At 38.0% G+C, this 27519-nt stretch overlaps 1 long non-coding RNA gene across 1 annotated transcript in view; it reads left to right on the plus strand.

Annotated features, from left to right (window-relative positions):
- Window positions 1-416: 416 nt before the first annotated feature.
- LOC141581406 (uncharacterized) overlaps window positions 417-27519 on the plus strand; it is a 58264-nt gene continuing 31161 nt past the window's right edge. The window contains exon 1 of the long non-coding RNA XR_012513991.1: window positions 417-486. This is a non-coding gene — a long non-coding RNA (uncharacterized LOC141581406). The remainder of the gene's footprint in view (window positions 487-27519) is intronic.

The raw sequence follows: 27519 nt of genomic DNA on the forward strand, positions 1-27519 counted from the left end.
ATATGTATGTTTTAAGGCACTGCATCAGTCTGTTCTCACACTGCTATGAATAAATAGCCAAGACCAGGTAATTTATAAAGAAAATATATTGAATTGACTCACAGTTCTGCATGGCTGAGAAGGCCTCAGGAAACTTACAATCACAGCTGAAGGGGAAGCAAACACATCCTTCTTCATATGGCAATAGAAGAGAACATTGCCAAGCAAAAGGAGGAGAGCCCCTTATAAAACCATCAGATCTCGTGAGAACTCATTCAATAACATGAGAACAGCATGGAGGTAACCACCCCCATGATTCAATCGCCTCCTACCAGATCCCTTTCATGACATTTGGGGGTTGCTACTAGAAAACCTGACTTAGAAAGTAGTCTGAAGACTGAATGTTTTATTATTTATTATTTATAATCCCACCAGGTCCCTTCCATGACATTTGGGAACTACAATTCAAGATGAGATTTGGATGAGGACATAGCCAAACCATATCAGGTACTGATTCTTGGATTCTTTAATCCTACATTATTTCTCTGTTAAAGAAAATGATAATTAAGGATGCTGCCTATATTTCATAGATTCCTTGATGTTAAAGACATTAAAACCTACTTAGTATTATTCTACCTCGAGAAATATTAAAACAATTAAAATAATATTTAACATAATATTATGAAGGGTCATAAGAATAATAAATGGTGATTATTTGAGAACCAGATATTAGAAGTAAAAGGATTAGTCTTATTTTCCAGATGAGGAAATAAAACTAATTGCTTGCCAATTGCGTGTAGCTAACCAATGTCAGATCTGGGTCAAGTCTAGTTTACCTCACTTTCAGCGTTGGGCTCTGGAATGTTCTACAAGATCAGAGCTTTAACAAGAGTCATCTAAGAACTAGGGGACTCTATGATGCATTATCAAAAGCCTTTAGACTAAAGTTAAGTGACCTATCCAGCTCCACACATGCATTTAGTATAAAATAGGGTCACGGAATGTTAGAATGGGAAGGAGCTGTGGAGAAGGTGATTCAGCTCTCTCTTTTTTAAGATAAGATAAGATACATGTTTTGTGAGGTTTTTATGCTCCAGCTGCATCCTGGCTCGAGTTTCTTCTTCAAGTTGAAGAACTATTCTCTAACTCAGTGTTCTGTAAGTCATAAAGCTTAAATTTAGTTGGCATGATTATTTGAATTAAGCCTCATTGGCATCAAAATAATAAAAAGTTCAGTCTTCAGACTACTTTCTAATTGAGGTTTTCTAGTAGCAATCTCAAAATCTTGCCACTTCTGCCACTTTTCTACCCAGCCATTGAAAACATAAACTTCTGAATTATAAAAATAAAGAATTCAAAGGAAAAAAAGCAATATTTGATTGAGCTGGCTGGGCTTTCTTTACTTCTTTTGTATTCAAGTGGACAATTTGTACAATTTCCCTTCCTTTGATCCTAGCTGCCCACACTACCAAATTACAGGCATGAATTACTTGCCCATTTCTTCATCCATTGACTTTGAAGGACTGGGAAAAAAATTCACCCATTGTGAAATTTCCAGACTGAAAGTGCCTACTTTCAGTTGGTGCTGCTGAATTGGACCATATGAGAGGAGACAGCTCCAGCCAGGGCTGCCCCCAAGCCACTCACCCTGCCAAACCTCTAGGTCCCACCAACATCATTTCCTGAATGATGAAGCTCCCCATGTGTGCCCACTGGCATGCGCTTGGAAGACCAGGAATACCCAATCAGGAATGAATTAATGGGAGAGAATAATACAACACAGAGCTTTCTATTTAACTTGGAACTATGATAACCATGAAATGGCTCTGGGTATTTTGTGAATCAGATTGCTGTCAAATCCATGTATTTTTTTTTTTTATTTGGATACACTTCAGTGATTGTACTGTTCTTTGGTAAAAACTGTTTGATGTTCAAAAACCTTGAAGCCATTTAGACCACGTTCTTTCCCTCTTTTCAAATAGAAGTTTGCATTTTGTCCACCACAAAGAGAATGCAAACGCCAAGAGGTCTGAATTCACTTTCAAAGTCCAAACCCAAAAACTCTGATTAGATTTTCATCTTGGCTAGACACATTCCCCAGGGCTCTAGACCTTACATCAAATGGAACAGTATCATGTCCTAATGAGGAGTGTAAACTGCAAGGTAGATTACCTGAATTCAAATCCTTCGACTGAAACTTTGAGCAAATTGCTTCATTTTTCTTAGTCTTGGTTTGCTTCATCTTTTACTGGGATAATAAGAGTAAAAATTTTCTTGTGGTGTTGTTTGTGGAGCATTTAGGAACCTGATACACAATATTTAATTTCTGAGAATACTGGGAGAAGTACCATTTTGGTAAGGCTTCTTTGCATGGGGTATTTTTTAAAAATATAAATGAATTAAAATAATGTTTAATAAAGCGGTTTTTAATAAAAAACATTATGCAATGTTACACACTGTTAGTTTAACAATTATTTAAAATATTGTGAATATTATTTATGCAATAATTTCTGTCCAACATATTTCAATACTAATACCCTTTCTTTACCCTTTCTTCTTTTTTATGCTTTAGCCCAAACTAATGTCATTCCCATTTTTATTAATCTAAATCAATATTTTCTCCTAATTTCTCTTGGTTTCCATACCCCTTGAGTGTATATCAAGGGCATTTAGATATTTTTTAGCTTAATTTTAAGAATAATTTTCTCAAGGAAATGTTCTAATAGAGGTGAGAGGCTGAAAGAGAATAGAAATAAGACTCACAAAGATAAGAAAGCAAGAGGAAAGAGGGAGGAATAGGCTTACAGATACCAGAAAGAATGAACTAGAAAATTCCTGTAAGTAAGAGGGAGGAGAAATCAAACTTATGTAACATGAGAGTGTTAGTAAACCATCTGCAATGTTTTAGTAGAATTCATATAGATCCTGATAATAAATGAGTTATGTAGCTATGGAGAGTTTTGTGAGAAACTCAAAGTTAGGACTCAAAATTAAAATTGGTTTTAGCAGGAGCACTGCATTGGGATGAGGGGCCAGCAGGACATTGGGTGTTACATTTACTTCACAGGAATATTAAAATATGTGATTCATAGAAGATCTTGAATAAATATCTGTCAAGTAAAATGAATAAATGAATGATTAAACCAAAAGCAAACAAAATGCAATAATCAAATATGTGTTAGTAGTATAATTCAATTTATATTTGTATTTCAAGTATAGACTTGTATGAATTGAATGTTCTGAGACCTACACCATTCTAATAAAAACTGCAATATTAAAATATATGAAACCAAAGCTTACTATATTGAAAGGTCAATATTCTGGACTCTCTTGAATGAGAGGGGAAATAAACTAAATATGCCTTTCTTTTCCATTCTCAGTTTGTGAGGGGAGATAAGTAGAAAAGTAAACTGGCCCAATAAATCATCAAAACCTATCCTATCTATCCCAGGAGATGGTGAGCAGCCCAGAGGGACTAAAGCTACAGAAAGAGCAAAGACCAATTCCAAGGATGGCTTGGAGGGTCAGCCATAAGCTCAAAGACCTAGTGGTCACATATCTCATGGTAGCAAAGACTTCATCTAAGGAATAGTTAGCACTCAGATTGTTATTAAACAAGACACATTTGTATACCAGAAAATGGTCTTCTAGGAAATTTCCCTCATAGAGATTCACTCACCTCAACCTTCCAAATACACAAGCCAAAGCCCTTGGAGGGGAAGAAGCAGCTGAGATTCCCTTTAATGGGCCCTTAATTTTCAGCCACTTTTCTACTGACAACTTCTCAACTGTAATTGTTGAAGGCTTTTACTTCCAGGCTATTGTAGGTGGCATTCCCCAGAAAGAGATTTTGAGGTGGAGATTAATGTGCAATACATTTATTAGGAAGCACCCTAGAGATCAATAACATTGGAAGGAAGAATTAAAAAACAGAATCGTGCAGAGAGAAGTTGAGATGTGATTTTCATACCAACATAGGAAGATATGCTGAAGACCTCAGCATGTCCCTTGGGGAGCTCTGGAGCTGGGATGACACTTTAGAGTTGAGGCAATGTGGCTGGGCTTTTATATCCCTTCAGCGATTGGGATTGGATAGGACCTTATTTACAAAGTAGACATGATTTTAGGAAAAGCATGTTTCTTTAGTTGAGACAATCTTCCAAGAGTGCTCATGGCAAAGGGCCATGCTCTGGCAATACTGCCAGCAGCTGGGGAAATAAATCCCGCATTCCTGAAGGGGAATCTGGGCAGCACAGTATAGAATTTCACAGGTACTTTGTATGTATTTGTTGTAGTTTCCTTCTGATGTCAAAGTAAACAATAAAAGAACAGTAAAAGTAACTTTATTCCATAAGATGACATTAAATCAAGTGGAATATGATGTTTAGCTGAAATCTGCATTGTAGAATCCCAATCCCAATTTAACTGACATCATGTACTCATTTTATTTTATTAGATGATTTTTGTCCAAAGTTTTTGTAAGTATTTAATGAAAAGGTTGGGAAAAAATTTTTAAATAGGCAATTCTGATATATAAAATAGGGCAAGAATTATTTTATCATTTGGTCCGGCATTATGGCAGATATATGTTCTTGGAAAGCACTTCCATTTCTGTTTTTCCACTTAACAAGATCTTTATAGTACAATGTTTTTCATACCAACATAGGAAGACACATCAGCACATACCACCTTAGAAGTGAACTGGCTTCCAAGTTTGTTGCTAAGCTGATGCTTGGAACTTTAAGTTGTTACGTAGATTTGTGCTTAAATTGATTTAAGTTTCACACAGTTGTTGCTCTATGATGTAGCACTATTGTTGTCAACAACAGATGGTATTGTTCTTGGAAAATGCTGAGTGAATGCTCCCCCTTAGATGATTATTATAAATAAAGATACCTGGAGTTGGTTAATGTCATCTGACTATACATATTTATACATAGTGGTAGAGCAAAGAAATTTAGAGTGGGAAGAGGAGATGATCTATTCTGGGCATCTTGGAACTTTTCCATGATGTCACATGTCACCTGAGCACTGAAAGATGAGTGGGAGTTAATGAGGTGAAAGTAGGAACTGAGGAGTATCCTTGGGAAAAGAATTTCATGCAAATGCAAGCAGGTGCAAAGGCCCCAAAGTAGGAAGTGAAATACTGTAACTTGGCTGCAATAAATACGTTTTAAACAATCATGCTAACTCCATTTTGCCCACCCTGAGCTATGTTGCCCACCCTGAGCTATGTAGGACATTCTCTTCTAAAAGTTTGTGGTCTGAGACACCTGGCATCTTTGTAACCAATTTTCTGAGAAACAGGGCCCACTAGCCTATACATCCTGTACTTGCAACCGTGCAACTGCTACCCCACATCCTGAGTAAAAAACAACTTTAGGTAGAATTTTTTTTGTTAGGCACCCCTCTGCTTCCCCCTAACCTGCTCGTTCTGCTTCTGTAATAATCTGCTTACCACCCCTGACCCTAAACTGGTATAAAAATGTTAACTGCCCTTTGTTCATGGCCGAGAGGTTTGAGCTCTAACTGACTCCTGGATGTCGGCCAATTAAAGGTGGACTCTCAACAAATTCAGTGCTTGGCGCTTCTGTTTAAACTCGCTTGGTTATAACAGAAGGGGTCAATGAGGGTGAGGTTTACTCTCTTCCTTAATTTGGACCTTTGGTCTCATGAAGCGTAATTAATTTGGAGCATAAGTGGTACCTTGGCCTACGGGTTGCTCTTCAGGATCTCCTTCAGTTTTGATGAAGTCAGTGCTAATGCTACTGATGGCCTTTTTGTTTTAAAGTAAATTTTACAATTTTGGAACCTAACACAGAAATAGCTACAACTACATATGATTTTGGTTCGCAGTGGGGGGTATAGGAAATCCCACTACCCCACACTGACTGAAGGGGACCTCCTATCCATTTATCAGACTGTCTAAGACTCCTCCATTCAAACCTCATTTGGTTGGCTTTTGAAGTCTTCTTGGTTTTATAGGGAGTCATTTAAAAAGAAGATACAGCTGAGAGGTATCATAATTGAGCAGAAATTTAATCTTGCTACAACTGAAAGAACCCAGACCCCATGAAAATGGAATGAATGGAATATAAAGAGCCCTATGGGATGTGAGGGGAGAAAGTAGGGAAACCAAGTCCTCAGAGAAGGTCTTGGAAAAAGGATGGAAAGATAGAAAAATATTACCTACTTGAGAATTCAGCCTTGGGAGTCTCCTAATTGCAAGAAAAGTTTACCAGTGTTGAACCCTGCTGTGTTTCAAGTAGTTTTCCTGAGACCTTTCTTCTCCCCACTCCTATTCTCCCGACTTGTGTCCTAGGAGTACTAGCATGGGTTGTGATGCTAAGATTTATAGTGCAGGTAAAGGAATGAATGATTCATTCCTATCTTTACTGCCTTGAAGAAGGATAAGGAGGAAACTGCATCCCACAACAAGCTTTTGTCCTCTATGTTTTAGAATTGACAGAAGTAGCTGATTCAGGCACCCCATTCTCCTTCACTGCCTCTCTCATGGCAACTTAAAGCCTTTTATTCCTATTGCCTTTGATATATTCCATGATTCTTCTATCAACTCCAGAAGATACATTTTGAAAGTAAGCCCTACATTTTAAACAATATGTGGAATAAATTCTAGTGCTGAAATATTTTGGAGCAGTAGCAATGAGGAAAAGGGTTCTATTGGTGGGTATCCTGGCCAGTCCCTAGATTGTGTGTATTTTGATGGGTATAATTTCCTTTTTAGGTCCTTGCTTGAATTAGTTTGGAACTCAATATTCACTGTAAATTAACTGAAAATCAGTTTTGCTACAATCTTGTTTCTATGGTCCTCAGTTTCATCATTTGTGACCTAAGAAACCGTATGATAGACAATCACAAAGGTTCTTCTGTTCCGTCTTGAGTATATTGGTTTGTGCACTATACGAAGGTAGTTCTGAGGCTGGTTACTAGTACATACTGAATTACTTTCATAAAGGTTTTATTCTGTGCTGTTGGAAGTTGCTTGATAAATCTTTCCCACCACTGTGCAGTGTAGGGACTGATACATTGAAAATGCTACATATTAGTTGAAGAAGATGACTCAGAAATTACTGTGGTAATTGAAACATCGTTTCCCTTCTGAGCTCTGAGAGAAGTTACTTATGTTTAGTATTCTTTTTTTATTAAACTAGAGAAGGATGATTCAGTGACCTTGTGTATTGCTTTGATTTTTAAATGGCTTAATGGTACAAAACAGACACAATGTAGAAGTTGTAGTAACTACTCAAATCATTTCACCCAGTCAGCAAACTGTGGCCCACAAGAATGAACCATCATCATCAGCACCACTGCCCAGTATTTTTTAGGGTGATAATGCATGAGAGACCCCAGGCCCCATCCGAGAACCTGGTAAACTGTGGTCTCCTCTCTAAAAGTATTGATCTCTAAGAAGGAGAATTATTATTCCATATTTGTATGAGACATAACAGTTTATAGCACAGTTATTTAATCTTGAGAACAATTTTATTGTATAAATGTCATCAAGCCTACAGGTGAGGAAATTGAGACACAGAGAGCTTATATAGTTGTTAAGTGGTAGGGTAAGTTTTCAAATTCAGATATTTATGTTTTTGCATCCAAATGGCAGAATAAGTATTAGAAAATAAAATGCTGCTTTCCAGGAATATAAACTAGAAACATCAACTAGGAGTTCTGAGTAATAATTTTTAAAAGTCCAAGAATAAGCAGAGTAAGAAGTTCAGTTACTGAAAGTTGGAATGTATGAAAATGTCCTGCAGAAGGTTCTGAATCTTTTGTGGATCCCACATGCGAATGCAGGTGTTGCTTCAGTTGTGCAACTCCGTGAGAGGGCTGAGGCCATTCCGCTCTCCACAATTTCCAGTCACCAAAGAAGTGCATGGGCCACTGTGACATATGTGACAGGCTGTGGGGCAAGCCAGGTGCTGGGAGACCCTAGGCCACAGCACCTTGTGCTTTTCTCTGTCTCTGTGGGATGGAAGTAACTGTGGAAGAGGCAGTGGTAGAACAAATAAGACATTTCTCATCCTATCTCCAGCTTTCCAGTGGGATCTTAAGCATAGCTCCTGCTCTGAAAGAGTTGAAGCCTAGAGCAAGGAGGCCTCAGAGTCCAGCCCTCATGTCCCAGGAGAGCAATTATTTACATATATACATGCTTCTGTAATTGGAAGCTAGACCATCTTGCTAAGTTGGTCAAATGTAAATAACTATTTATGTATAGGATCTTCAGCTGAATCTTCTAAATGTCTGTGTATTTAGAAGATTGATATCATGGCTGTGTGCAGTGACTCACGCCTGCAATCCCAGCACTTTGGGAGGCCGAGGCTGATGTATCACTTGAAGTCGGGGGTTTGAGACCAGCCTGACTAACATGGAGAAACCCTGACTCTACTAAAATCTAAAATTGGCTGGGTGTGGTGGCATATGCCTGTAATCCCAGCTACTCAGGAGGCTGAGGCAGGAGAATCGCTTGAAACCGGGAGGTGGATGTTGCGATGAGCCAACATCGGGCCATTGCACTCCAGCCTGGGCTACCAGAGCACAATTCCATCTAAAAAAAAAAAGAAAGAAAGAAGATTAATATACTGTATATAATGTATGAACCACATAACTCTTTGTAGGACAGATCTAAAGGAAGGAGAGTCTATGTTGGAATCAGAGACAAAAGATGACCAATGCTTTTGGCTGCTACTGCCGCCTCTTCTTTTTCTACCTCTTTTCTACCTCCTCTTCCACTTCTTCCTCTTCCTCTTGCATTAGTTTGTTGAAAATCAGTCTATTTGTCATAGAGGCAGGGATGATTATTTATTTGCTTTTATTATAAGTACCTTGCTATTATCATTGGTAAATAACAGCTATCACTGTCTTCAATCGACTTTCCATATATCTGGCTATGTTAATGCATGTATGTTATATCAGTGTTTCAAAATCTGATGTTTATATTCATCTACATTTTCTCTGAGTTCTTTAGTTTACCTTAGTTAACTTGTAGAATCTGGCACATAATGGACAAAAAAGAAATGATCATTGAGTAAAAATTTTTGAACATAAATACATAGAATTTCCAGGAGGTTAGTACAACAGATCATCAGATATCCCTGCATGTGTAAGACTGAGTATAGTTAGGAAAATTGGCCATGGTTATTTCTCTGTGGGGTGGAGGGTTGCAATGGGATATGTGTAGAGATGAAAATATATTTATTAAACACCTGCCAGCAACTTTCAGATGCGTTATCTCATTTAAGCTTTCAACAATTTTGGACGGCAGATAATCCCACATTATTATACATATATGAAAAATCAGGCTTCCAGAAGTTAATTTGCTCCAGGTCATATCCTTTGTGGTGAAGCTGGCATTTAAACTAAGGTCTGTATGTTTCCAGGTGTGTGCATATTCTTTCTAGTGAATCACAGTCTCAGAAAGATATCACTTAGTAAGGACATTTGGCTTCCTAATGATACAGCACATTCATGATATGATTATTAATCCTTTTTCAATTTTTGGAACCCTCGTCTGAGAGGATAATGTTTACTTCTCTTCTCACTCCTTCCACACCCCTACTTTGCCTCCTTGATAGATCCTTAGTAAGAGTAGAGAGAAAGAACTTGCATCATGATACATTGAAGTGATATTATGAGAATGGTCAATGTCAATAAGAGGAAGTGTTTTTCTTTCAGTTTGAGGAATCCAGAGGATCTAAAGTCTCCTAAGCCTCTTGTCATGCTACTCCTGCTGCTCCCATGATGCCTGGTCCTTGGTGATCAGATATAGGTAGAGCTGGGGTCAAGGGAAACTATGAGATTTGAGAGAGCAGGAAATTTCCAGATCCCCAGCTGAATTTGTTTTGATTTGAGTTGCCTCAAAGTAGACCCCAAGACTAAGCCTTGGATACAGATAGTCTATTTAAGAGGAGATCCTAGAAAACACAGTGAGGAACTTGGTAAGTGAGACAGGGAAGTGTGAAGAGCCACTACAAGGTGCATAAATGAACAAGTTATTGCTGTGGGCCAACTAGACTCAATTCCACCGAGGACTGTCTAAGAAAGTGAATGGGATGGGGAGGCGAGCATTTGTTAATCAATTCCTGTTTTGTATTAATTAAAGTTTGCCCTGAGAGCCTTTTAAGTCTCCTGCAGTTCTAGGTTTTTCCTGTCTTGGTTAGGTCCTGCTTCCAGGTCCCGCTCCCTGAAACGCCCTCAGGCAAGGTCTAGAGAAGCCCAAGTGAGAAGTTGCCCATTTGTGTGTGTGTGTGAATTTTACTGTAGCTGCAAATAAACTGGACATCCAGGGAATATGAAGCAGGGTATCAGCTGCATCTGTTATAGAGGGTTCTATGAACTGATGGGAGACTTGATGAGAAAAGTAAAGAAGTGCTTTGCTGTATCCGTGTTTATGTGTGGTTGATTAGCAACACAACATCTCTGGTGAGAGGTGTAGCTTGTACACGTAGTTAAAAGCATGGATTCTGGAGACAGCTCTGCATTCAAATCATGTGTGTTACTAGCTGGGTGAACTTGGTCGAGTTATTTAATTTCTTAGTGCTTGTCACCCTATCTGTGTAAAATAAAGATGGTAATAATAAAACCTACCTCAAGTGTGCTGATGTCAGTTTTGAAAGTGAATATGCACAGAGCATTTACAACAGAGCTAGGCACAAAATAAGCACTCAAGCACTCCTTACTTCTGGTCATGAAAGAGATGCATATTGCCTTTTAAATTTTAATTATGTAGAAAAGTCTTCCTAATGAATCTTTTCACTAGAATGCTTTCTCTTGCCTTCCACAATCAAATTCTACTTTCCCATATATATGAGGACTTCACATATATCTTAACATGTAATCAACTCAAATTTTGAATTCAACTTTTAAGGGGTAAAAGTTTATAAAAGGGCATAGTGAGAACATATTTTCAAAACCTGGAAGTGCTCCGTAAACAGTCTAGGTGCCCTCAGAACTCCACATAACAACACCCATAGATTCCATCACATTGACAATGATGCATGACAATGACCATTACTGATGGGACATGGGTAAAATGCCCTATATATTATCTTAATGTTTATATGGAGCCTATAGGGTGGATGTTGTCAGCTCACTTCTTCAGATGAAGAGACAGATTCACAGAGTTGAAATAACTTGCTCAAGATCCTACAACTGGTAATTTGTGGGATTGGGAGGCTGACACCAATGCATGTTTTTTAAACCACTATAGGCAATTAAAACACTGCCACGAACTAAATGTTATCCTCTACTTACATCACTTGAGATACTGTATACTCGGGATGGCTTTAGAATTGAAGCTTGTGTTGAGTTCCTGCTCCCACTATTTGTGGCTTTTGGCATCACTTAACCTTTCTGAACTCATTATGTTATATGCTTTCTGTAAAAGAGAAATAATGGCCTCTACCCCATAAAGTTATTTTGGGAATTCTGTGAAGTTATCTTAGTATTTTATAGTTTGGTATAATATAAATTTGATCATCTTAAAGGACAAAATTTTGAAATGAGAGGAAGGGAATCTATTTGAATAAATATAGTAACAAAAGACTTATATTTCTTTCAATAATCAACTTTATGCTACATATTTCAGAGAGCCTAATTAAAATTCTTTTCCCTTTTCTTTCATCTTATTGATTCACTTCACAAACATGTATTAAATACTTACTGTACACCAGCCATGTTTTATGGGTTAAGTATACAAAGATTAAAGTAATATGGCATGTACATTTAAATTGCTTAAAACTTTAGAATCAGAAATCAGAAATTTTCTCAAAATACTGGCAGAAAAACTATGGTGATGTGGTTTTGTTTTGCCAACCTCTCCTTTCACAAATATTCTGCTTTCTACCTTTACAGAGAAAAAAAAAAAAAAAAAAAAAACTAACCAACTCACAACTTTATTGGTCCTCTACTCATTGTTTAGAAACAGCTAAGTGTAAATGCTTTCAAATTAGTTTTGACTGCATGTCAAATTCCTGTAAGGGTCTGTGTTCATTTATAGATAGACACATCTGTCTACAAATTAGGTCCTTCCTAAATGCTGTGAAACATTTAGATCTTCAAAACTATTAAGATTGTTATCTTTGGCTGAAGATAAGTAGAATAAACAAACCCTTTTCCAAGTGGGCACTAGTTTTGCTGTCTTTTGTTGGCTTTTGAAGCTCAAGGAATCTAGCAGTCTTAAAAACGTCTTCTTTCAGAAACAGAACTTTCTGAAGGGCTTCATTGCTTTGTCTCTTGTATTTCTCCTAGGTGCAGATAACAATGTTTCTATGTTGCTGTGAATAGCCTTTAATGGATGCCTGATTTGTGTTAATCTTTACACTTGTATATAATTAATTGTGTACCTACTCATCTTATCCCAACACTAGCCTTAATATATTAATACATATGAAAACTATTTTTTCACTCCTATGTAATTGGTCATTATGCAAATACAAATAAAGTTTGAAAACGTATTTCTAAATTTCAGGGGGAAAATGATGGACTTTTCTGTTAATTTACTAGTTTTGATAATTTTCTCTAACCCAGTGGTTCTCAAAGATCCAAAACGTTCTCTGGATTTTTCCCCCAGGGGACATTTGACCACGTCTGGAGACATTTTCGGTTGTTACAACTGCTATTGCTGTCCATTAGGTAGAGGCCAGGGATACTGCTCCATACCCTACACAGGGCAACGCCCCTCAAGAAAGAATTATCAGATTCAAAATATATATAGTGCTGACTTTGAGAAACTGTGTCTAATCTTACTCTTATCTGAAAACTTTGGGAGAATTATAACATTCTTCAAAGTTAATTTTTCTAGCCATAGTCAGATTTCCCAATGCCAGGATATGCATAGTCTTGCAAATTTACTTTAGTTCATCAGCAAAGTAGGAGAACCAATAGCACCCCATCCAATTAATTTTATTATTCCCCCCCCCCAAAAAATCAGAATTTTGACCTCCTTTTATAGATTCTCTTGCCTTCATTTTAAACATTGTCTGTATATGGATGGAAACAACATCATAATCTATTCATTAAGATCTTTAAGATGTTAACATGGCCTTGGCCAGTGAGATAGAAAGGTAGCAAAATAATGAATGCAAAAATAAACTACTCACACTTTTCCCAGAAGCTTTTGAAGGTTTTCTCACGTTAACACCTTTGCTCATACCATTCCACTCTTCCTTAACCATAGAAATTTTATCTTTAACTTAAGGCCCAGTTGTCTGTAGATCACCTCAAGAAAAAGTGATCACTTCTTCTTTAAATAAAATTTGTGGATTCCAGGACTCTGTCCTCTGTCATGTCAAAAGAGATATGTATTCCTAAGTATACATATTTAAGATATAAATAGTCTCTTTAACTAAATTTTCAACATTTCAATGGTAAGACACTCTGTTTTATATCTTTCATTTTTCTCCTAACACCTATTTACTGAACATGTAATTAACAGGCATTGAGTATATTTGGGTTGGTTAGTGGATATCTGCATGTTTCCCTTTCCTATGGAGTTAAAGACCATAGTAAAGAAAAAAAGTACGTAAACCTTTATTATGCTTTAACCATATAGAATCTCTGAGCTTATAACATGCTGAATGAAATTATTAATTTTCCTTCTTATTTTATTATCCCTCAAATGCCCTCTTTTAGGTTATTTTATTATATTTTAAAGTACCAGAAAAAGATAGAGATAATGTATTAGCTAAATGTAGGAAGACATAGAGAGGGCCATACTTACTTAAATTAACCTATTTAGTATATTTTAAAGCATTTAGATTTTCTACATAGCTTTCCCACAGAATGTTTTGTCTTGTTAATGGAAACTGGAGGGAGAGAGGTGGAGGGTGAGAGGTGAGGAAAGATACGAATTTGAATGTGTGTTTCTCACAGGGCAGCAAGTGGTGGGAGACTTTGACCTAGACCTCTTAAGCTTATCTCGCATATTTGTTAATCATGTGGAAGAGGGAACAGCAGATTTTAAACTGTTAACCACAACACAAACCACACATATGAAAGGGTAGGAATGGAGTATGAAAGCAAGACTCCAAAGTTTTCCATTCTGCATTTGTTTTTTCAAAACTTTTCCTATGTTCATACCATAAAGAACAAATCAAAATATGATGAGGTAAACATTTTATATAGTCATGCCATGAGATCACAGTTACATACTAACATACTTCTTTCCATTTTTCCCTGGAAAGTGTTTGGATCTATTGCTTTCCAGTTCAAAAGTAGCTTTGCTCTTCCCTTCTTGGTACTAAAAATTATCTTGGACCATTCTAGATTTTCTTTTCCAAACAAAACACAAAATTATGTATTGCAGATGTGAATTCTTTAGATTAAACATAGGATCATAGTTTAAGGTTTAAAGATAAGGTATAGCAGTCAAAATGTTTGCAGAGAATGCTTTATCAAATATATATCATTTAATATCCCCAATGGGCCTACACTGTTGCCCACTATGCAAAATAATTCTTCTTCTTGTCTTGCTCTTGAGAAAATCTATTTATTTTTAAGACTCTACCCAATATTAAACTGCAAGCAAGCTTAACGTTGCTATAGGGACAGAGTCTGATATGCCAAAATATATATATATTTGGAAAATACCAATTATCTCCTTTCTTAAATAAATATGTTCCTTAAATACAGGAACCTTATGTAAGGGTTACATAGTAGGTCAAACATACTTCATATAAACTTTATGTATACTTTAAACGTATAATCAGTGTATAATTGAATCACTCAATAATGTAGCCAATTGACTTGACCTTAGATATTAAGATCTGGTTTACTGAGAGCCAGAATTCAGATTATTTCTATTAGACAGCAATTCAACATCTCATTCAGGCTTCTTAATTAGATTCACTGATGACACAAGACAAATTTCTTTTGAAATGGTAACTCATCCACTCTTCTATTGTTTGTATTACAACAATTTTTACATTATTTACATTATTACATTATTTTTAATACATTTATTTTCTATGAAACTTAATTCTGTTTGTCTCTATATTGGAAGAAATCCAGAATGCTATTGTGTGATTCACAATAGAATCCTAAAATTCTGCTCTGAGTTTCCCTCTTGTAATTCAAAATTTTATGATATTATGTACCTCTAAATTTCATTAGATTTAGTATCATTTTGTTGGTTTACGCATGTAGCAAAAGCCTAGAGAGATACCTGACTCCTAGATGGGCTGGTTTTAATATTAATGTTTGCCATGTAACAATTGTGTTTGAATTAGCCATTTGCATTGTGTAGAAGCAAGTCATTTATTGGTGCCTTATCAAACGTGGATTATTTTCCCACTGCTTTTCATAAGATTTCAGCAGCTGAGGGTGTGAGTGGCTGTGGAGGTGGTCTGGGCCAGTGACCTGAGGACTAGGAAATCACTGACAATCTGATATGGAAGATGGCTATTCACAATGTTATCATTCTTTCTGGCTCTTGAGTAAAGATAAGAGGCTATGGCAGTGAGATTTCCATTTGTTGAAATGTATGCTATAAAAATTCAATGTTTTTTTGCTAGACCTATCTATCTATCTATATATACAACCTGCCCATTAGTCACCTCATACATTTTATCAGCACTTCATACTTCATTTTCTTCCTTTGACCTCAGGAAGATTCCCAAGTCATTCTAAAGCCATTAGTATCTCTGAACACTCACAAGAAATCCATAAATGATTTCTTAATGGTTATTAGTAATCAAGATTAGCTAATTTTGGACTGGCTAGAATTCATTGTGTGGAGACTTAAAAAAATCTTTAATATACAAATTCTTTTGTTCTCTTTCGTTAATACTATCATTTTCCCTTGAGTGTGTAAAAATAATTTGAAATGTTTACCACTCAATAAACCGGTATAATCAATGTGCAAATTCCATTTTCATTTTCCATTATTACTTGGGTTTTTAGAGAGGAGAAGGTTGCAAAACTACTATAGTTTACAACCAGGGTGAGGGATCTTTCAGATTGACCTCCCTCCTCCCACACTTCCAGAAGGTCCCTTGAATAAAGCAAGCTATAGACAAAGAAGTTTGTCTTATGGTATCCAGACCCTGTAGGCACCTGTGCCATCTAAAGAATGATCTATACTTATGTGGGAGATAGTATGACACAGAAACATGGGATTTAGAACAATACAGATGGAATTCAAATTCTTGCTCCATCATATTTGAGTTGTGTGCTTTAAGTCAGTCACCTGTAAAGTAGGGATAATGCTAATCATGGCCTCCTATGGCTGTTGTAAGGAAAAAAAAATGAACAAATTAAAATTTCTAGCACACTGCCTGTTAGTAAGCACTCAGTAAAATTTAATTGTTATTCTTATTTCTGCTTCTGTACTCAAGAAAGCACATTGAGAAGACTTCTCACACTCAAAGGTGTGGTCACTAGAGGAGTACATCAAGAAGGTTGCAATATTGTCACTAGAGGAATATATCAAGAAGATTTTTTAAAAAGCCCTAAATAAGAGACTAGAATTTTTACTGCACAGTAGGAGGAATGATGCTGATTATTAGGGCTTATTAAGAGTCATATTGTCCAGGTGTGGTGGCTCACGCCTGTTATCCCAATACTTTGGGAAGCTGAGGCAGGCGACTGGCTTGAGGTCAGGAGTTTGAAACCAGCCTGGGAAATATGGTGAGACCTTGTCTCTACTAAAAATAAAAATAAAAAATAAATAAAAAATAAAAAAAAAATCTGGGTATGGCGGTACATGCCTGTAATCCCAGCGCCTCAGGAGGCTGAGGCAGGAGAATCGCTTGAGTCTGGGTGGTGAAGGCTGCAGTGAACTGAGGTGGTGCCACTGCACTCCAGCGGGAGTGACAGACCGAGACCCTGTCTCAAAAATAAAATAAAATAGTCAAAAGCAACTTTACAAATAAAGACTCAGATTGGCTTGCAGTTTGACTTCCTGAGTTATGCTCAGTATCATCACTTAACTTGGTATATTAGTTGATAGTGTGGTTCATAGTGGAAGTTGACCTAAGTTGCAGTACTCCTGATTAGAGGCTGTAGAGTTACCTCAACTCAATTTATCATCTTTTGAACGTATAGAAAAAAAATTTGTCTGTATTCACACTCAACTTAGAACACTTTAGGGACCAACTGTGTAGGTTCTTCTCCCACAAAAATTCAGTTCTCTGCAGATGCCAACTAAGTATCCTGTAATTGAATTCAATTCTGAAACTATCTACCTGGAGTTAGTGCAGATCCTACAGGTTAAGGGCTCAGTCCTCCAAGACTGTCTCTTACTTTCAGAAACAAATTGGAAACTGTGAGTATGCAGGTAACAAACAACTTCTGTCCAACTTAGTTATAAATGAGAGGTTCCCACAACTCTCTCTTTAGGTAGATCACTTACCAGAGCAGCTCACAGAATTCAGAGAAACATTTGCATCCAACAGTTTAATATATAGTAAATAATATGATAAAGGATATAGATGAACAACTAGATAAGGAGGTACAAAAGAGTGAGGAGCTTCTGTTCTCATGGGATTTCTGGTGCACGACTTTTGTATTCAACAACATGGAAGCTCTACAAACCCCAGAATTTTAGGATTTTTATGAAGACATTATCACATAGTACTGACCAGTTATTTACTCCATTCTGAGCCCCTCTTTTCCCTTTTTAGGGAATGGGGCTGAGAGTTTCAAACTTTTAATCATGGCTTAGTTTTTGCACTAAATTGCCTCTATCTAGGAACCCACCAAGAGTCACCTCCTTAGAACAAGACATTCCTGTAACTCAGAAATTCCAAGGCATTTAGAAGCTCTATGTTAGGAACTAGGGGCAGAGAACCAACATATATATATATATAAACAGTAATTGGACCTTTTGAAGGCACCGTCTATTTGCAATTTGTAAGAGTTGGAAGTGTTGCTCCTCCTAAGTATATTTGATCTCAACAGGCATGGAAAAGAAGGTTATCTAAATGTGTTCCACATCACGATGGGAGGGAGGCATAGTGGGGAAAATGGAATGTCTTTAGGAGAATTTGTGTAACATGAACCTTTTCACTTTCCCTAATTTGGGAACAGGCAAACAGATGTGCTCCTACTAACTGACTATCATATATTGTCCATTAAACAAGCTGTTCTTAGCCAAAACCATTAAAGAGGCTGGGCAAGAACTTCCCATGCCTGAAGAGAATGGTGTCTGGGAAACAACTTAGCATTTCAGATCTCATCATTTTTGGCTTAGAGCTTCCTTTTCTGAGTTAGTCAGCTACATCATCAAAGAAAAGAATCAGTAGCCCCACTAGTTAGGGAAATAGTATAGCCTGATGAGGTGGTCAAGCATTCTCTACCTGAAGTCAGACGTCCTGGATTTCAAATTGAACTGTAGCCACTTTTAAGTCTCGGCTCACTGCAGCTTTTCCCTCCCTGGTTCAAGATATTCTTGTGCCTCTGCTTCCTGAGTAGCTGGGATTACAGTGTGTACCACCAGGCCCAGCTAATTTTTGTATTTTTAGTAGAGATGGGGTTTTGCCATGTTGGTCAGGCTGGTCTTAATCTCCTGGCCTCAAGTGATCCACCTGCCTTGGCCTCTAAAACTGATGGGATTACAGGTGTGAGACACTGCACCTGGTCTGTTAGTTTCTTAAGTCTAATTTCACCATCTCTAAAATGAGGTACAAATAGAATATAACTCACAGGGTTTTTTGGTGGATATCCTATAATGAAAGAGCATTTAGCATGTTTATTGGAACGTGTCCCTGCAAAGGACGTAAACTCATTCTTTTTTTATGGCTGCGTAGTATTCCATGGTGTATATGTGCCACATTTTCTTTATCCAGTCTATCATTGTTGGGCATATGAGTTGGTTCCAAGTCTTTGCTATTGTAAATAGTGCTGCAATAAACACATGCGTGCATGTGTCTTTAGAGGAGAATGATTTATAATCTTTTGGATATATACCCAGTAATGGGATTGCTAGGTCAAATGATATTTCATGTTCTGGGTGTCCCCTGAATGGATGTGGAACAAGATATAAGTTCGAAGATGAAAAAGTCATCTATGAAAATGAAATACATGCTCACTGGATGGATCTTCCACCAAGCAAAATATCTAGAGACAGTGAGTTGAGAACGACAGTGAAGTGTTCTTAAAGCAGGAATGACATGCTACTAAACATCAATGTTGAAAGTCTTACTCCTCCAGTGGCCTCAGTGAAGTCAGGTCCATTTACCTTAATCCTGCAAAGCTACCCAGGTAATTCCTACCAACAACCTTATGAGAACAATGAGTACCCTCTAGTGAGATTTCTCCGCCAACCAATTTACATGGAAGTGAGAGTCCTAAACAGGGATGACCCCAACATCAAGCTGGTCTTAGATGACTGCTGGACAATGTCCACCATGGATCCAGAATCTCTCCCCACGTGGAACATTGTTGCGTTGGCTGTGCATACAACCTGGATAACTACTTGACTACCTTCCACCCAGTCGGCTCCTCCGTGACGCATCCTGATCACTATCAGAGGTTTGACGTGAACGCTTTTGCTTTTGTATCAGAAGCCGACATGCTCTCTAGCCTGGTCTACTTCCACTGGAGTGTCTTAATCTGCAATCGACTTTCTCCTGACTCCCCTCTGTGTTCTGTGACCTGCCCTGTGTCATCTAGGCACAAGCAAGCCACAGGGACCACTGAAGCAAAGACAATGACAGTCAGTCTCCTGGGACCCATTCTCCTGTTGTCAGATGACTCCTCATTCAGAGGTGTCGGCCCTTTTGATCTGAGGCTGCTAAAAGCAATTGGGAGCCTTGGGGAGAAGAGTAGGAGTGAAATAAGGGAGGAGGCAGGCTCACAGGATGTTACAGACACCAAAGGGCACAAGACTACTGGGGATGTTTCTTCCAAAGCTGTGGCTGCTGTGGCCACCTTAGCAGTTGTGGTGGCAACTCTAGGCTTCATCTGCTACCTGTGCAAGAAAAGGATTGTGTCAAATCACTAACTGGACTTATAAATAAAGCAGTCAAAAAAAAAATTTCCTTTGAGGAATTGCCACACTATCTTCCACAATGTTTGAACTAATTTATACTCCCACTAACAGTGTAAAAATGTTTCTAGTTCTCCACCAGCATCTGTTGTTTCCTGACTTTTTAATGATTGTCATTCTAACTGGTGTGAGATGGTATGTCATTGTGGTTTTGATTTGCATTTCTCTAACGACTAGTAATGATGAGCTTTTTTTTTTTTTCCATATACTTGTTAGCTGCATAAATGTCTTCTTTTGAGAAGTGTCTGTTAATATCCTTTGTCCACTTTTTGATGGGGTTGTTTATTTATTTCTTGTAAATTTGTTTAAGTTCCTTGTAGATTCTGGATATTAGACCTTTGTCAGAAGGACAGATTGCAACCTTTTTCTCCCATTCTGTAGGTTACCTGTTTACTGTGATTTGTTAACTAGAATAACCAGTTTTGAGAATAACATAAATGACCCTATGGAGGTGAAAAACACAGCATGAGAACTTCCTGAAGCATATACAAGTATCAATAACCAAATTGATCAAGCAGAAGAAAGGATATCAAAGATTGAAGATAAACTTACTGAAATAAGATGTGCAGACAAGATTAGAGAAAAAAGAATAAAAAGGAATGAACAAAGTCTCCAAGAAATATGGGACTATGTGAAAAGACCAAATCTACGATTGGTTTGTGAACCTGAAAGTGATGGGGAGAATGGAATCAAGTTGGAAAACACACTGCAGGATATTATCCAGGAGAACTTCCCCATCCTAGCAAGACAGGCCCACATGCAAATTCAAAAAACACAGAGAACACCACGAAGATACTCCATGAGAAGAGCGACCCCAAGACACATAATCATCAGATTCTCCAAGGCTGAAACAATGGAAAAAATATTAAGGGCAGCTAGCAAGAAAGGCCAGGTTACCTACAAATGGAAGCCCATGAGACTAACAGCAGATCTCTCTGCAGAAACCCTACTGGCCAGAAGAGAGTGGGGACCAATAATCAACATTTTTAAAGAAAAGAATTTTCAACCCAGAATTTTGTATCTGGCCAAATTAAGCTTCATAAGCAAAAAATAAATAAAATCATTTCCAGACAAGCAAATGTTAAGGGATTTTTGTCACCACCAGGCCTGCCTTACAAGAGCTCCTGAAAGAAGCACTAAATATGGAAAAGAAAAACTGGTACTAGCTAATTTAAAAACACAACATAATATAAAGACCAATGAAACTATGAAGAAACTTCTTCAACTAATGTTCAAAATAACCAATGAACATCATGATGAAAGGAACAAATTTACACATAACAATATTAACCTTAAATGGAAATGGGCTAAATGCCCCAATTAAAAGACATAGACAAGCAAATCAAATAGAGTCAAAACCTATCAATGTACTGTATTCAGGAGACCCATCTTATGTGCAAAGACACACATATGCTCAAAATAAAGGGGTGGGGAAATATTTACCATGCAAATAGAAAGGAAAAAAAAATAAGCAGGGATTGTAATACTAGTCTCTAAGAAAAAAGACTTTAAATCAACAAAGATCAAAAAGACAAAGAAGGGCATTATATGATGGTAAAGGGATCAATGCAACTAGAAGAGGTAATTTTCCTAAAAATATATGCACTCAATAGAGGAGCACCCAGATTCATAAAAAAAGTTCTTAGAGACCTACGAAAAGACTTAGACTCCAATACAATAATAGTGGGAGACTTTAACACCCCACTGTCAACAATTGACAGATCAATGAGACAGAAAATTAACAAGGATATCCAGGACTTGCACTCAGCTCTGGACCAAGTAGACCTAATAGACATCTACAGAACTCTCCACTCCAAATCAACAGAATATACATTCTTCTAAGCACGACTCTAGCATTTATTCTAAAACTGACTACATAATTGGAAGTAAAACACTCCTCAGGGCCTGGTGTGGTGGCTCAGACCTGCAATCCCAGCACTTTGGGAGGCTGAGGTGGGCAGATCACAAGGTCAAGAGATCAAGACCATCCTGACCATGATGAAATCCCATCTCTGCTAAAAATACAAAAATTAGCTGGGCGTGGTGGCATACCCCTGTAGTTCCAGCTACTCAGGAGGCTGAGGTGGAAGAATCGCTTGAATCTAGGAGGCGGAGGTTGCAATGAGCCGAGCTTGCGCCACTGCACTCCAGCCTGGTGACAGAGCAAGACTCCATCTCAAAAGAAATAAAATAAAATAAAATAATAAAATAAAATAAAATAAAAAAAACACTCCTCAGCAAATCCAAAAGAATGGAAATCATAACAAACAGTCTCTTAGACCACAGTGCAATCAAATTAGAAGTCAGGATTATGAAACTCACTCAAAACCACAAAATTGCATGGAAACTAAACTGCTCTTGAATAACTACTGGGAAATAATAAAATTAAGGCAGAAACCAAGAAGTTCTTTGAAACCAATAAATGAAAAACAAGACAATGTACGAGAATCTATGGGACATCTAAAGCAGTTTTAAGAGGGAAATATATAGCATTAAATGCCCACATCAGAAGGCTGGAAAGATCTGAAACTGACACCCGGACATCACAATTAAAAGAACTAGGGAAGCAAGAGCAAATTCAAAAGCTAGCAGAAGACAAGAAGTAATTAAGATCAGAGCAGAACTGAAGGAGATAGAGACATGAAAAGCTCTTCAAAAACAACAAATTCAGGAGCTGGTTTTTTGAAAAGATTAAAAAATGGATAGACCACTAGCTAGACTAATAAAGAAGAAAAGAGATAAGAATCAAATAGACACCATAAAAAATGATAAAGGGGATATCATCACTGATCCCACAGAAATATAAACTACCATCAGAGAATACTATAAACAGTTCTATGCAAATAAACTAGAAATTGATAAATTCCTGGACACATACACCTTCCCAAGACCAAACCAGGAAGAAGTTGAATCCCTGAATAGACCAATAACAAGTTCTGAAATCGAGGCAGTTATCAATAGCCTACCAACCAGAAAAAAAAAAAAAAAAAAAAAAAAAAAAAAAAAAAAAAAAGCCCAGGACCAGACAGATTCACAGCTGAATTCTCCCAAATGAACAAAGAGGAGCTGGTACCATTCTTTCTGAAACGAATCTAAACAATAGAAAAAGAAGTACTGCTCCCTAACTCATTTTATAGGACACTTATAATTAAAACATTGAAATAAATATAAGTTGTATATACATTTTAAGAAAGATTAATAGAAATAGATGTTTTTATTTAAATAAAAATTATTCAATCTTAATTATTAAATAATTGAGAATAATTGACTCAATTATTCCAGTTCCATATCACAGGAATCATGAGTCTATCCCAGAACCTCTGCACACAAGGCAGGAACCAGACCTGGACAAGACCTCATTTCCTTGTGGGGCACACTCACTCACTCACATACATCCACACTCACTTATACCGGGAGTATAAATTCATTTCATATGACCATCTTTAGAATGTGGGAAGAAATTGAAGTCCTGAAGAAAACTCACTCAGACACGAGAAGAACATGCCAGCTCTACATGGACAGTGGCATGAGCTGGGAACAGATTTTTTTTTTTTCGTTGGTGTTATCAAGAATGGTATTGAACAAGACCACCAGGTTACTCCAGGACCTGAAATACTTTGTTATGGCAGCCCTAGCAACCTAACACAGATGCCTAGTAAAAAGTGTCCTGAAGTGGTGTGGGTGAGGACATGGGTGCTGCAAGTAGTGGTGTGTGAAGGAACCTAAGCCTCCCTGAGTTATTCAGCCCTGTGCATAGCCTCTAAGCCAAAAAGAACATTGCCAGTTTGAATGTGGTTTGATTCTGTTAGGTTACTTGGAAAAAACAAGATTGTAGAACTTTACCCTCTTTTAGCTTTCCAAGGATTTTTGAAGCATGTGGGGAATAATGCCCATTTGCTTTCCACTTGATGTCAAAAGCACACTAAAAAAACTCAACATGTTTAGGTAAGACTCGAATTTGGTTTGAGACTAATGAGAAGAAGAAGCTATGAAACTTACTTTTGATTTATCTTCTTTTCCTTGTAAATTGGTTTAAGTTACTTAAAGAGGCTGAATATTAGATCTTTGTCAGTTGCATAGTTTGCAAACACTTCTACTCATTATGTAGGTTGTCTATTTACTCTGTGAATAGTTTCTTTTGCTGTGCAGAAATTCTTAAGTTCTCATTTGTCAACTTTTGCTTTTGTTGTGATTTGATGTTAGGAAACATCAAATAGAAATGTTTCTACTTCTGTTTTGAACAATACAAGCCACTGGGGGTGTAGATAGTTAGATGAAATTAATTAATAACATCTTCATTCCAGACTGTTATTTATCAGACATTTATTGAGCCCTTACTACAAGTCAAGCATTGTGTCCAACTGACATTAGGGCTTCAAAGCAGGTAAGATTTTGTTCCTACCCTCATGGGAGGCTTACTATTTTGAGTGGGAAGCAGGTGAGTAAACAGAAGGCCACAGTAGAGATGAATAGTTATGGAATAACTCAGTAATCCTATAAGGATGCACAGGAAGGTCATTATCCCAGCTTAGAGGGGATTGGAAAGGCTGTGACAGTCTTCAAGATGTAGGTGATGCCTGAACCTAATGTAATAAGATCTCCTACCTAGATGAATAGAGATGAAGGGAAAAGAGAAGGCTACCCAGATAGTGGGCATAACACGTCCAGTAGCATAGGGGACTGAGAGAACATGGTGCATCTACAGAATATGTGAATGAATTTTTTGAGGAAGTTTAGATATAGAGGGAAGGAGGAAGGATGGATAGTAACTAGAGAGTATTATAGAACAGAATAAATGTGATCTTTAAGAAAAACAAAGTGACAACACTGTATTGCATACTTAAAAATTTGCTAAGTGGACAGAGCTTATGTTGTTTTCTTATCACAAATAACAATAATAAAAATAATTAATAATTTTTACTCTATTTTCTTGAATTTTTCCATATGTTTACCAATGACAAGGTATATATTTATAATTAGAAAATGCATTGATGCTACACATTTTAAAAGAAGATAAAGTAATAGAAGCTTAACATCTTTAAATAAACCTCTAACCACTATTTCAAGGACCATGATTAAATAAAAATTACATAAGAAAGAAAGAAAGAAAGAAATGGGAGATTGGGGGAAGATGGCTGACTAGGAACAGCTCAGGATTGCAGCTCCCAGTGTAAGTGCAGAGGGTGAGTGGATGCCGCATTTCCAGATGGATTTTTATTGCCCACAGAACAGGAGATTCCCAGGCACAAGAGCCTCACGAGTCACCAGCGCAGCTGTTTCGGCTGGCACAGCAGTTTCGACCAGCCCAGTTGTTTTGGCCAGCGTGGCTGTTTTGGCCGGTGTGGCTGTTTTGGCCTGTGCAGCTGCTTTGCCCTCGCCCTGGTGCGGCAATTCTCCATAAAAAAGACACCGGTCCGGGTGCCTTCTTAGCTGGCGATTGGAGCCCTGAGATGGCAGAGTCACCCACTCATCTGAAATAGTGAGCCAGGCCAGGAGATTCCTAGGCAAAAAAAAAAAAAAAAAAAAAAAACACCAGGAATCTCAGCGCCGCTGTTTCAGCCAGCTCAGTGAGTCACGGCACAGGAGAGCATGCATCTTTACAACAGGTGACTGGAACTTTGGGAGAGAGTCGACTGTTCAACAACAACAACAACAACAACAACAACAACAACAAAGACTCTGAATCAGGGAGCCAGGTGATCAGGCTCGGCTGGTCTCTGCCCCCCACAAATAAAAAAACAGTAATTGAAAATGCTCCGGGTTGAGAGTTTGACAGCAAGCACAGCTGAGGTCCGGCTCTGTGGGGGAGGGGCACCTGCCATTACAGAGACACTTTACCACTACGGAGGTAGTCTGCCATTGCTGAGGCAACCTGCCATTGCCAAGGCAACCTGTCACTACAGAGAGAGTCTGCCATAACAGAGGCAGGGCCACCATTGCAGAGGCAGTTCTAACTACACCCATATAAATAGGACTGCAGGGAAGATCACACGGCAGCTGGGCGGAACCCACAGCAGCTCAGCAAAGACTCTACAGGCAGACAGTGACTAGGCTGCCTCCTCGCTGGGCAGGGCAGCCCTGAAGGGAAAAAAAAAAAAGGCAGAAGCACAACGGAAACTCATAAGCCCTAACTTTCTGGGACAGAGCACCGAGGGAAAAAAAAAAAAGGGAGTTTATGAGTTCTGCTGTAGCAGACCTAATCGTACCTGCCCAGCAGCTCCAAATGAACCACAGAGCTCACAGCTCAGGTCTTGAGCTCCAATAAAGGACAGACTGTCTCGTCAAGGAGCTCCCTGACCCCCATATATCCAAAGACTCACCTCATAAAGGAGAGAACAGACTGACATTTGGCGGGCATCCTTCTGGGACAAAGATAGCAGAATAGGAAACTGGTAGCAATCCTTACAGTTCTGCAGCTGCTACAGGTAATCCCCTGGCAAGCAGGGCCTGGAATGGACCTCAGAAGTCCTACAGCAGAGGGGCCAGACTGTTAGAAGGAAAGCTAAGAAAAAGAAGTAACTTCAGCATCCACAAAATGGAAGTACTCTCAGAGACCCATTTTAAAATCAGTAACTACAAAGACAACAGGTGGATAAACCCACAAAGATGGGAAGAAACCAGTGCAAAAAGGATGAAAACACCTGAATCCAGAACACCTCTCCTCCTAAAAGGGATCAGAACTCCTCACCAGCAAGGGAACAAGGCTGGATGGAGGAGTGTGATAAAATGACAGAATCAGACTTCAGAAGATGGGTAATAAGAAACTATGGTAAGCTAAAAGAACATGTTCCAACCCAATGCAAAGAAACTAAGAACCTTAAAAAAGGATTAGACGAAATGCTAATGAGAATGGACAACATAGAGAGGAATATAAATGAATTGATGGAGCTGAAAAACACAACACGAGAACTTTGTGAAGCATGCACAAGCTTCAATAACCGAATTGACCAAGCAGAAGAAAGGATATGAGAGGTCGAAGAACAACTCAATGAAATAAAATGAGAAGGCAAGAATAGAGAAAAAAGGGTAAAAAGGAATGAACAAAGTCTCCAAGTAATGTGGGACTCTGTGAAAAGACCTAATCTACGTTTGATAGGTGTACCTGAATGTGATGAAGAGAATGAATCCAAGCTAGAAAATACTCTTCAGGATACTATCCAGGAAAACTTCGCCAACCTAGCAAGGCAGGCCAATATTCAAGTCCAGGAAATACAGAGAACACCACAAAGATATTCCTCAAAAGGAGCAACTGTAAGGCACATAATCATCAGATTCACCAGGGTTGAAATGAAAGAGAAAATGCTAAGGGCAGCCAGAGAGAAAGGTCGGGTTACCCACAAAGGGAAGCCCATTAGACTCACAGCAGATCTCTCAGCAGAAACCCTACAAGCCAGAAGAGAGTGGGGGCCAATATTCAACATCCTTAAAGAAAAGAACTTTCAACCTAGAATCTTCTATCCAGCCAAACTAAGCTTCATAAGTGAAGGAAAAATAAAATCCTTTGCAAACAAGCAAGTACTCAGAGATTTCAT

The sequence above is a fragment of the Saimiri boliviensis genome, chromosome 15 (genome assembly GCF_048565385.1).
Source record: "Saimiri boliviensis isolate mSaiBol1 chromosome 15, mSaiBol1.pri, whole genome shotgun sequence".
Taxonomy (NCBI): Eukaryota; Metazoa; Chordata; class Mammalia; order Primates; family Cebidae; genus Saimiri; species Saimiri boliviensis.